The 11,566-nt window shown below is 38.8% G+C and overlaps 1 protein-coding gene across 1 annotated transcript in view; it reads left to right on the top strand.

Annotated features, from left to right (window-relative positions):
• The first annotated feature begins 7,289 nt into the window (after positions 1–7,289).
• The window catches only part of det1 (DET1 partner of COP1 E3 ubiquitin ligase), a 49,812-nt gene continuing 45,535 nt past the window's right edge, over positions 7,290–11,566 (top strand). The window contains exon 1 of the mRNA XM_062036163.1: positions 7,290–7,527. The gene's annotated coding sequence lies outside the window, so the exon portion shown is untranslated. The remainder of the gene's footprint in view (positions 7,528–11,566) is intronic.

Here is an 11,566-nt window from a genome sequence, read left to right as displayed (position 1 = left end):
AGCCTGGGGGTCTTCAAAACCCTCCTTAAGACCTACCTCTTCTCGCTGGCCTTTGACCCGAGCTGAGTCCGCCCACTAGGCCACCATTTCTAGTCCCTCCCATCCCTTCGCTTTAGTTGTATTTTTTTTCAATTTGTCGCACTTTTATTATTATTATTTTTATTCTGCAAATTTTTTAAAACTTTTTATTCGACCCCTTTTACCGTATTGCATTTGCACTATCTTGTTTAGCACATTCATTGTTTATGTTCTTTGTTTGTTTTTTGTTTTGCTTAGTTTTTTTTTTTTTTGCTCCATGCTTTTTTAACCTGTAAAGCACTTTGGTTCAATCTAAAAGTTGTTGAAAACGTGCTATATAAATAAAGTTGACTTGACTTGACTTGACTAGGTGTATGTACATATTGCATCATTATACCTCATTTGTAGATATATTTGAGCTCATTTAATTTCCTTTACTTGTATCCTCTTTGTATATATTTTAATTTTGCATGTCTCATTACACATTATCTGGATGTAATATTGGCTGCATTTCAGATAGTTGTTTGTTTGCCATGTTGTTCCAAACCACAGCAAACATTACCTAGCTTGCCAAATATTGTAATAAATCCATTAGAAGACAGCCTGCCGTTTCTTTTAACTTGGACACACACATCTATACCTTTGGCCATTCTGAGACATTTCCAGGAGTTATCTCACCTTCTGAGTAGCCTCTGATTTACTAATGGTTTCTAATGTTGTAAAACAGTATGGAATAAATGTTTAATTTCAACATGTCTGTCAACGAAGATTTGCTTTAGCCTGCGACACGTAGTCCTTTTGATAGTAGGCTAATATAGCTAATATAGACACTTACATCATGTGTTGCCTTCATTATTCATGTCCGGATATACAGAGATGGTCCCCACTGACGTTCACGTGACGTCTGAAGTCAACTTCTCCGTTGCCGCGAGCAGAAATTGACGTTTTATCCAATTTTAGGTCTCAAATATATCAGATTTTATTTTGGATACCTATTCTGGATACTTTTATGGACACTTTGTGGACAATTTTAAAGTGATCAAGGTGTCCTTGTTTGTCTAAAAAGACATCACCGACCGCTAGCTAGCTTGGTTTGTTTTTAGCCAGGTGGCTAGGTAGCCAGTCGCTAACCTCCAGCTTGCCTTGAGCTTGGTATTTTAACGATCGCACCGAGTTTTTGGACAGTCACAGTTGCGATGACCAACAAAAAGAGTGACGAGAAGGAGGTGTCCGGTGGGGCTGCGTGTAAAGCCAAACAACCCGCCAGGAGACACCGATCCCAGCGAGGCTCGACCGATAGCGGAGGTGAGCCGGGCGGTAGCATGGAGGTGGACGCATCGGTATTGGAATCGATCAATGCGAGACTGAACAAGCTGGATATTCTGGATGCACTACAGCAGGACATCCGTGACTTGAGAAGTAGCCTGGAATTCAGTCAGAAGGAGATCGAGGATCTAAGAAAGGATAATGCCTTTCTGAGACGCGCAATTACTGACATGAGTAGATCTACCGACTTTCTCACCGCGGACTATAGGCGCATTAAAGACACACTGTTGGATATACAGTGCAGGGACATGAGAGACGATCTCATATTCTCGGTGATCCGAGAGGGCAACACCGATCCGGAAAAAACTGTAAGAGAGTTCATGTCGGAAAAGCTCAAACTCTCCCCGTAGGTGGTAACAGACATAACTTTCTCCAGAGTGCACAGAGTGGGCAGACCTGTGGACAATAAAGTCCGTCCCATAATAGCTTGTTTTGAGCATTTGAAGCACAAAGAGTTGGTGAAAAGCAGAGGAAAGGAGCTGAAAGGGACCTCTCTCTGGTTAAATGACCACTTTCCGGCTGAGATCAACGTTAGGAGAAAGAAACTGTCACCGATCATGAGAGAGAACCGGGCCATGAACAAGAGAATGCCACTAACAGTCGATAGGCTGTACATAAATGGACAGCTGTATCGGGACACAAAGGTTACCCCCTGGCTTTTTTAGAATGGGCATTCGTGGGTGTTTTTAGCACCTTGGTTTGGCCTGTGTAATGACTACTTCCAGTACTGTTATGTCCTGCATTAAGCTGGGCCTTCATAGAGTATCAGGAAGTAGAGTGTATGATCAGAGATCATTTTATTAATATACAAACGTATTTGCCATTTCTGAGACCCACCTTGATGATTCCTTTTCTGATTCAATTGTAGCCATTGAGGGGTTCTCAATTTTTAGGAAAGATAGGAACAGGTTTGGGGGTGGGGTGGCTATTTATGTTCTGAATCATTTATCTATCAAAGTGTGTAATGATTTGATGAGGGAGAGCATTGAAGCTATTTGTGTGCAGGTCCATCTGCCTTATTTGAAACCAATTATTGTATGCTGTTTCTATAGGCCTCCTAGTGCTGATGCTCTGTATCTGAAGGAGTTATGTGAGATGTTTGACAGGATATCAGATGAGAATAGAGAAATCTTTTTACTGGGTGATATGAATGTTGACTGGCTGGGACAGGGGTGTACAAACAAAAATAAGTTACAATCCATTTTAAATGCTTGCAATCTGTCCCAAATTGTTGCCCCTCCCACGAGAATAGGTGTAGGTAGTGATGGTATTATTTTAGCTAAATGCATTGATCATATTTATACAAATGTTCCTGACCAATGCTCCAAAGCAGTCTCGGTTCCTGTAGGTTTTACTGATCACAATATAATAGCAGTCACTAGAAAGACAAGGGTTCCTAAACCCAAAGCGAAAATTATTTTTACACGGTCTTATAAGAGATTTGATGAAGAGTGTTTTATTGATTAAATATCCTGTGTAAATTGGAACGAGGTGTGCAGTGGGGAAGACCCTGAGGCTGCACTATATTTATTCATGTTAATGTACATGAGTTTTGTGGACAAGCATGCCCCTTTGAAAAAGTTTTCAGTCAAAACTAAGTCTGCCCCATGGATTGATAATGGACTTAGGAGTTTAATGACAGAAAACCTCAGTCAACTCAGGCTTAATTGATGACAGGCATGAGTACTGTTCCTTAAGAAACCAGGTAACAAAGTTAAACAAACTGAAAAAAAGAGAATATTACAAACAGAGGTTATACGATGTGAGATATGATAGCAAAAACGTATGGAATGTTTTGAATGAAATCATGGGTAGAAAGAACAAGGTCTGTACACCTTTTGTGGAATCAAATGGGTTGGTACTCACTAAGCCATGTGACATTGCAAATCATTTTAATAACTATGACAAGGTATCTCAATTAAGGCATGGTATGCATATGTCCAATAACAACAAATCAGCTGACCTCATTAGGAATATTATAATGGATAATAAGGGGTGTGAATTCAAATTTCATCAGGTTGAAGTCAGTGAGGTTGAGAGGTTACTACACTCTCTTCCGGACAACAAAATAGCTGGTATAGACAACCTGGATAGTAAGTTACTGAAAATGACTGCTGGTATCATATCCGTGCCTGTTTGTCATATTTTTAATAGATGTTTACAAGTGGTCCTGTGTCCAAAGATATAGAAGGTGGCAAAGGTTACTCCTCTACATAAGGATACCAAATTGGCTTTCAGTTGGGGAAATTCTAGACCAATAAGCATCCTACCTGATTTATGTAAAATACTGGAGAAATGTGTGTATGCACAAATTCAAGCTTACTTTCAATCAAATGGGCTAGCAACTGATTCTCAACATGCATATAGAACGGGCCACTCTACGTCCACTGCTCTTATACAAATGACCGACGATTGGCTTAATGCTATAGATAATTCTATGTTGGTTGGAGCTGTGCTGTTAGATTTTAGTGCTGCATTTGACGTGATTGACCACTCTCTTTTAATTGAGAAACTTAAACGTTATGGTTTTAATACTTCGGCTTTAATGTGGGTCCAGAGTTACTTGTCCTCAAGATCACAACAGGTATATGGCAGCTTGTCTAATAGCAGAAGTTTGAATTGTGGTGTTCCACAGGGAAGTTGCCTGGGAACTTTACTTTTTTCTATATTCACCAATGATTTACCTTGGGCTACCGGGTGAGCCAAATTGGTTCTTTATGCTGATGATGCAACCTTATATCATGCTGCACCATCATGCAGTGTACTTAATGTAGTATTGAGTGAGGAACTAAAAGCTGTGCATGACTGGACAGTATGCAACAGACTTGTCCTTAACATCTCAAAAACAAAAAGTATTGTATTGGGGACCAGGCAAGTGTTATCTTGTGACCCAAAGTTGGATCTGAGGCTAGGTATTTCAACAGTTCAACAGGTCAGAAGTGCCAAGCTCCTTGGAGTGACGCTGGACTGCACTCTATCCTGGTCGAATGATATCAGTGATATACTGTAGTTACAAAGATGGGAAGGGCTGTTGGTATTTCCAGGAAATGTGCTGCTTTTGTTGATCCACCTCTTCTTTGTCAGATTGTTAAGAGTTTAGTCTTGTGTCATCTTGACTATTGTTCTACAGTCTGGGCGTCTGCTGCAAGTGGTGAGATCAGTAAGCTCCAGATTGTCCAGAATAGGGCAGCAAGGCTGGTTCTGGGTTGTTCACTAAGAACCAATGTTAACCAAATGCATGCTTCTCTTTCCTGGCTAACAGTGCAGAACAGGTTGTCAGCTAATACTCTAATATTGTTCAAATCAGTAACCGGTAGTAAAACTCCTGCTTTTCTCATGGCCCAAATAGTTCACAGTAGCACTATACATAATCATAATACCAGGGCGTCTAGTGAGGGGCATTTTGTACTCCCTCGTCCCAGGAAGAATGCTTTGCGGAAATCTTTTATTTATAGATCTGTATTACTCTAGAATAATCTGTCTCAAATTCTCACCGGCATTGAAAGTAAACAGGTTTTTAAAAATAAATTAACATTTAATCAGAGTCTTTAAATTAGTTTGCTTGTTGATGATTTTGTTTGGTTTTATATTGTGTAGTTATATTTATATGGTAATTATTATTAAACCTAAATCGTTTGCTTGTTTTCTTATTGATGCTTTTATTTTTTTCTGTATTGTGTAGTTATAATTATATGCTTTTACTTGTAATTGTATTGAGTTTGTGGACCCCAGGCAGACTAGTGGGTTGTTGTGGACCCCAGGAAGACTAGTGGGTTGTTGTGGCAACCAGCTAATGGGGATCCTTAATAAAAATAAAAATAAAATTATAACATTTATATAAGACTTTTAAAGTAATTTTGATAGTAGGCTATTATAGCTAATATAGACACTTACGTCATGTGTTGCCTTCATTATAACACTTATATAAGTCTTTTTATTTTTTGCAACTCCAGACAGATTAGTTTTTTGTATTTTTGGTCAAATATGGCTCTTTCAACATTTTGGGTTGCCAACCCCTGTATTAGACGCATTGTTGCTTTGAAAATCAAAGGCCTGCCAACAACTTGTATGCAATAAAAACCATGTTAGTGAGTTGGTAGTGACCAGAGCCCTACAGGAATTGACCAATAAGAAAATTGGTTATCCAAGACGAACTTTGAAAGGCTTAAATCATGGGTATCCCAGTACCATATAAGATATATTACCTTGAGCAACAAAATAAATTTCCAGAATAGCAGCACATTTTAAAAAATCTATTGCATTGGTGATCTCTTCCGTTATTTCGATTAATGCCATTGATGTTGAGATGTTGGCTCTGTATCCGTATCGGTTGTCTGTGAGCGTTTCATTTTTATTCATGAATTTGTCCAATCTGTTGTTAAACAATTTTTCAATAATTTTTGAAAATTGTGGAAGTAGAGAAACAGGTCTGTAGTTTGTAAACTGGTGTTTGTCTCCAGTCGTATAAAGTGGTACGACTTTTGCTGCACCTGGGAATAGGTTGATTGGCAACACTAAATTGGCCCTGGTGTGTGAATGTGAGTGTGAATGTTGTCTGTCTATCTGTGTTGGCCCTGTGATGAGGTGGCGACTTATCCAGGGTGTACCCCGCCTTCCGCCCGATTGCAGCTGAGATAGGCTCCAGAGCCCCCCGCGACCCCGAAGGGAATAAGCGGTAGAAAAATGGATGGATGGATGGCATTTCATTTCCGTTACAATCAGCTGATGTCTTGGATTTCCTTTTTTTCACAATATCGATAACTTCCTCTTTTGTCACATCTTTGAGGAACATCGAGTGGGGATTTCTGTCTATAGTGTCATTCAAGTTCTCAACTGACTCAGGATCTGGAATCTTTTCCCCCAGATTTGGTCCAATGTTCCAATGTACTTGGTGAAGCAATCAACTACTTTGTTCGTACTAAAACAAATTATGTACAAAGCAAACTATAACCTGCTTTCCAACAATTCTTCTCAACAAAAGAGGAGGAATATAACCTTAGAGAAAAGTCTAATTTAAAACATTTGTATGCGCGTACAACACTTAAAACCTTTAGCATATCCGTATGTGGAATTCAATTATGGAATGGATTAACCAAAGAAATCAAACAAAGTGCCAATATGATCCAGTTTAACGGACTGTTCAAACTACAAGTGTTCACAAAGTACAAAGAATAACAATTATGATGAACATCTTGAACTCTATCTTTTTTTTTTTAGATATATTTTTTAATGATGATTTATGTATGTAATATTTATTTACTTATTAGGGTATATTAATTATTTATTTATTTATTCACTGTTATGTTACAAACAGAGAACAAGGAAATGGGGAAAAATTGCTATGATATAAAAAGGGGTAGGATTGAATAAACTCTGCTTATTCCTACTCCTTTTCGGACGTGCTGTAATGAAACAACTGGAACTATGTGATGCATTACATTGTAATTGTATTGTATGCATGTTCGAAATAAACTGAAATTGAATGTATTGACATTTTTTACATTTCCATCTGAGAAATATTTTAAAGTAAATTTTTTCACGTATTTATACATTATATTTATATAAAATGATTGATTGGCCCATTCCTGTTGCATCTTTTAATAATCTGCATGTGTTTTTTTGGTTTTTGAGCATTTTCTGTCTTTAAAGTGTTTGGACATTGCTGAGTGTTTGCTGTCAAACAAAGTGATAATCCTCAATGATCCAAAAATATATAATGAGTGATAAAAATTAAATTTCCATGAATACAAGTAGAATTTTCCTTTTTATACTTTGTTTAAGTCCAAAACTGATTTTGGTGTAAAACGTGCCCGGAGTAATATTTAATTTAGCGTTGCTGGGTGCAATACTTCGTTTGCCCTGAGAAAATATGACAGCGCTGTCTAAAAAGACTGAATCCCAACTCTGCGATGATGTATTCTTTGTCTTGTGTTTCCGCTTCCGCTTCCCAGTCAGACCACACACCCATAACAAACATCATTCCTCCTTTTCACAAACATATCCAACATATATTCTGATATTTTAGGGGAAATATGAGGTGTTTTGTATTTCTATTGCCTGGATGATTTTTACCGTGTTTTTTTCCCAAGAGAGTGTGAAGGTTTTTACTTCGTCATCCAAAGTTTGCTGCTACTGCTTAGCACCTTGTGAACTTGACAGAAGCTGCAAGATGCTAACAACAGGGTGAGTATGAGCAGTGTTGTTTTGTCGTAGCAACGAGCTTGCTGGTAGAAGAAAGTTGTTTTTAGCCAGATTAGAACGGAATGTCGTTGCATTAGCTCGTTGTAGTGCAAGATAAAAGAGCAATAAGGTGCAGGTATAAATAGATTTACTTTTACAAATAAATATATTGCACTTTTGCATATGCATCCACGTTTATGGCAGTGGCGCATGCTGGTCTCTCGGCTCAGGCAACTTAACCTTGCACATGCACTCACATGTTCATAACTTTATCCATGCCTTTTGTATGCCCTGTCAAAGTTAGAAAAATCACCAAAACCCACTTTTGACCAGACAACACATCCCTGAGATGGTTTCATCAAAAGTAGAGATGTCCGATAATGGCTTTTTTGCCGATATTCCGATATTGTCCAACTCTTAATTACCGATTCCGATCTATACAGTCGTGGAATTAACACATTATTATGCCTAATTTTGTTGTGATGCTGGATGCATTAAACAATGTAACAAGGTTTTCAAAAATAAACCAACTCAAGTTATGGAAAAAAAATGCCAACATGGCACTGCTATATTTATTATTGAAGTCACAAAGTGCATTACTTTTTTTAACATGCCTCAAAACAGCAGCTTGGAATTTGGGACATGCTCTCCCTGAGAGAGCATGAGGAGGTTGAGGTGGGCGGGGTTGAGGTGGGGTGGAGGGGTGTATATTGTAGCGTCCCGGAAGAGTTAGTGCTGCAAGGGGTTCTGGTGTGTTTATGTTGTGTTACGGTGCGGATATTCTCCCGAAATGTGTTTGTCATTCTTGTTTGGTGTGGGTTCACAGTGTGGCGCATATTTGTAACAGTGTTAATGTTGTTTATACCGTATGCCTTGCATTAACTTGTGTGTGTGAAAAGCCGTAGATATTATGTGATTGGGCCGGCACACAAAGGCAGTGCCTTTAAGGTTTATTGGTGCTCTGTACTTCTCCCTACGGCTGTGTACACAGCGGCATTTTAAAAAGTCATAAATTGTACTTTTTGAAACCGATACCGATAATTTTGAAACCGATACTGATCCTTTCCGATATTGCATTTTAAAGCCTTCATCGGCCGATAATATCGGCAGTCCGATATTATCGGACATCTCTAATCAAGAGGCATGGCCAACAGTAAATTGTATTTGTTACAACACTTCCAGTCAGCCAGCTCACTTTGTCATACCAGGTTAGCTGAAAAGACCTGTTACTTTTGCACCAAATTAATCTGAGGAGTTGATCTGCCCTCCTGTTTAATTTTAAGTTTTTCTTCTTAAGGAAGACCCATCAAATGGCTTCGCCAAAATCCGGTCCACAACATTCAAATGATCTGCCATTATGTGCAGCTTGCTACTTCGCTAGCTCGCTAGCTGGGACTGGCTTTAGGCTAGTGTGAAGTGTGTCCGCCTGTGAGTGCTTTGAGACGGTGGAGGGGCTCAGCAGCACCCGCTGCTCGGTAGGGACAGAAACTGCAGAGTGAAAGAAGTCAGTCTCCAAACATAAAAAAACACCAAAAATAGTAGCTGTATTTGTCGCTAGTCGTTTTTAACAAAGAAAATGGGGAACTTGATCTCTGTTTGTAACAGAACAGTGAATAAATAAAAATACCATGAGTAAGTAAACACATTTTAAATACATAAATAATCATTATCTATTTTCTTTAAAAAAAAAAAAAAGTTCAAGATATTCATCGCAATTGTTCTTCTTTGTACTTTGTGAACACTTGTTCTTTAAACTCCTGAACAAAACACAGTTGTATCTGCAATAATACTAATTAACAGTTGCTTGTAGTATTGATCCCTAAGACCTGAGATCTCTGTAGAAGCGTGTTTGCCTATCTGCACGTATTGCTTCCTGTTGGTTAAGTAGCTTCTTACCCAGTATAAGACCAACCCTCTGATTCCATACCGTTTCAATTTGTTTATTAAGATATTATGATTGATTGCGTCAAATGCTTTTGTTAGGTCCATAAACACTGTAGCAGCACATTTTTAAAAATCTATTGCATTGGTGACCTCTTCCGTTATTTCGATTAATGCCATTGATGTTGAGATGTTGGCTCTGTATCCGTATTGGTTGTCTGTGAGTGTTGAATTTTTATTCATGAATTTGTCCAATTTGTTGTTAAACAATTTTTCAATTATCTGCCATTATGTGCAGCTTGCTACTTAGCTAGCTCGCTAGCTGGGACTGGTGCGAGGCTAGTGCAAAGTGTGTCCGCCTGTGAGTGCTTTGAGATGGTGGAGGGGCTCAACAGCACCCGCTGCTTGGTAGGGACAGAAACTGCAGAGTGAAAGAAGTCAGTCTCCAAACATAAAAAAAACACCAAAAATAGAATATCTATTTGTCGCTAGTCGTTTTTAATAAAGAAAATGTCGCTAAGATGTTTAGGAAAGTCTCTGGTTCAACTCAGAACAACAGAATGAATATTATAGAATGATCCCACGGACGTTCACAACACAAGATCGCTGATTCGCTAATTTCGCTGTCAATCAAAAAGGGAATCAGCTTTAGACAGATCATCCAATCATCATGCAGGCCTTGAGGGTCCGGGCCAGCCGAGGCCGGCCCACTGCCCCACAGACCCCCAGAGACGCTGAGCCTCCAATGGGTGGGACAAAGCCCAGCATTTAACCAATGACTCGTCTCGTTTTGCTGCAGTGTATGCTTCCCCATTGAACCATGTGGACGGCCAGCGTCTATACTGTTTAAAGCACGGTGAAGCTGCGGGAATGAGAGAGAGGAAAGCCGCGTCGTTACCAGTGATAAGAAGCTGATTCTGAACAAAAGAGCTCGTTTTAGCGCATATTTAGTCAATAACATGTGCACACAACACTATATATTTAATCACTTATTTTTTTACATTTTAGGGGAAGCTGAGCTTCTCTTGCAGTCTTAGAGCAATTGCGTCTGGTTTATAGATGTATGTTATATTTAGGGCTGCAACAACTAATCGATTAAAATCGATTATGAAAATAGTTGGCGATTAATTTAGTCATCGATTCGTTGGATCTATGCTATGCGCATGCGCAGAGGCAATTTTGTATAATTTTTTTTTTTAATGTATTTTTATTTTTTATTTTTTTAATAAACCTTTATTTATAAACGGCAACATGTACAAACAGCTGAGAAACAATAATAAAAATAAGTGTGGTGCCAGTATGCTGTTTTTTTCCCAATAAAATACTGGAAAGGATAGAAATGTAGTTTGTCTCTTTTATCCGATTATTAATCGATTAATCGAAGTAATAATCGACAGTTTAATCGATTATCAGATTAATCGATTATCAAATTAATCGTTAGTTGCAGCCCTAGTTATATTGTCTTTATATTCCAGCGAGTTAATCCGTTTTGGGGAGGGTGGAATGAGGGGATTATTTTGATGCGTTCAAGAGTCTTATGGCCTGAGGGAAGAAGCTGTTATAGAACCTGGAGGTTCAGCTACGGAGGCTGCGGAACCTCTTTCTAGAGTCCAGCAGTGAAAGCAGTCCTTGGTGGGGGTGGGAGGAGTCTCTACAGACTTTCTGAGCCCTGGTCAGGCAGCGGCTTTTTGCGATTTCCTGGATAAGAGTAAGAAGAGTCCTGATGATCTTTTCCGCGGTCCTCACCACTCTCTGCAGAGACTTCCAGTCTGAGGCACTGTAGGCTGCTGAGCTCCGGTGTGAAGGGACCAGGTCACATTGTCAGTTATCTGCAATCCCGGGAACTTGGTGCTGCTTACGATCTACACTGCTGTGTTGATGTCCACTACTTTCCACTAATGTCTTGTTTCCCTTATTTTCAATTATCCTGATGACAACCTGCTATAGTAAGAGTTTTTTTGTCGTATAAGGTAGCAAACATACAAACATAGAAATTACAATGATTTTATTTAATGTCTAAAATATTTCAAAAGCAATATATAGTTTACTACATTTAACATTCCTCTGTGTGACAATAATTAAAAAAAATGTTCTTCCTGCAGGTTTTACTAACACATCTTAAGGTTTAATCAGACTTGCGATGAAAAGAGGAAAATGTCTT

This window comes from Entelurus aequoreus, linkage group LG24, assembly GCF_033978785.1.
Source record: "Entelurus aequoreus isolate RoL-2023_Sb linkage group LG24, RoL_Eaeq_v1.1, whole genome shotgun sequence".
NCBI classification, from domain to species: domain Eukaryota; kingdom Metazoa; phylum Chordata; class Actinopteri; order Syngnathiformes; family Syngnathidae; genus Entelurus; species Entelurus aequoreus.
Note: the sequence above shows the minus strand (reverse complement) of the source record. Positions and strands in the feature narration are given on the sequence as shown.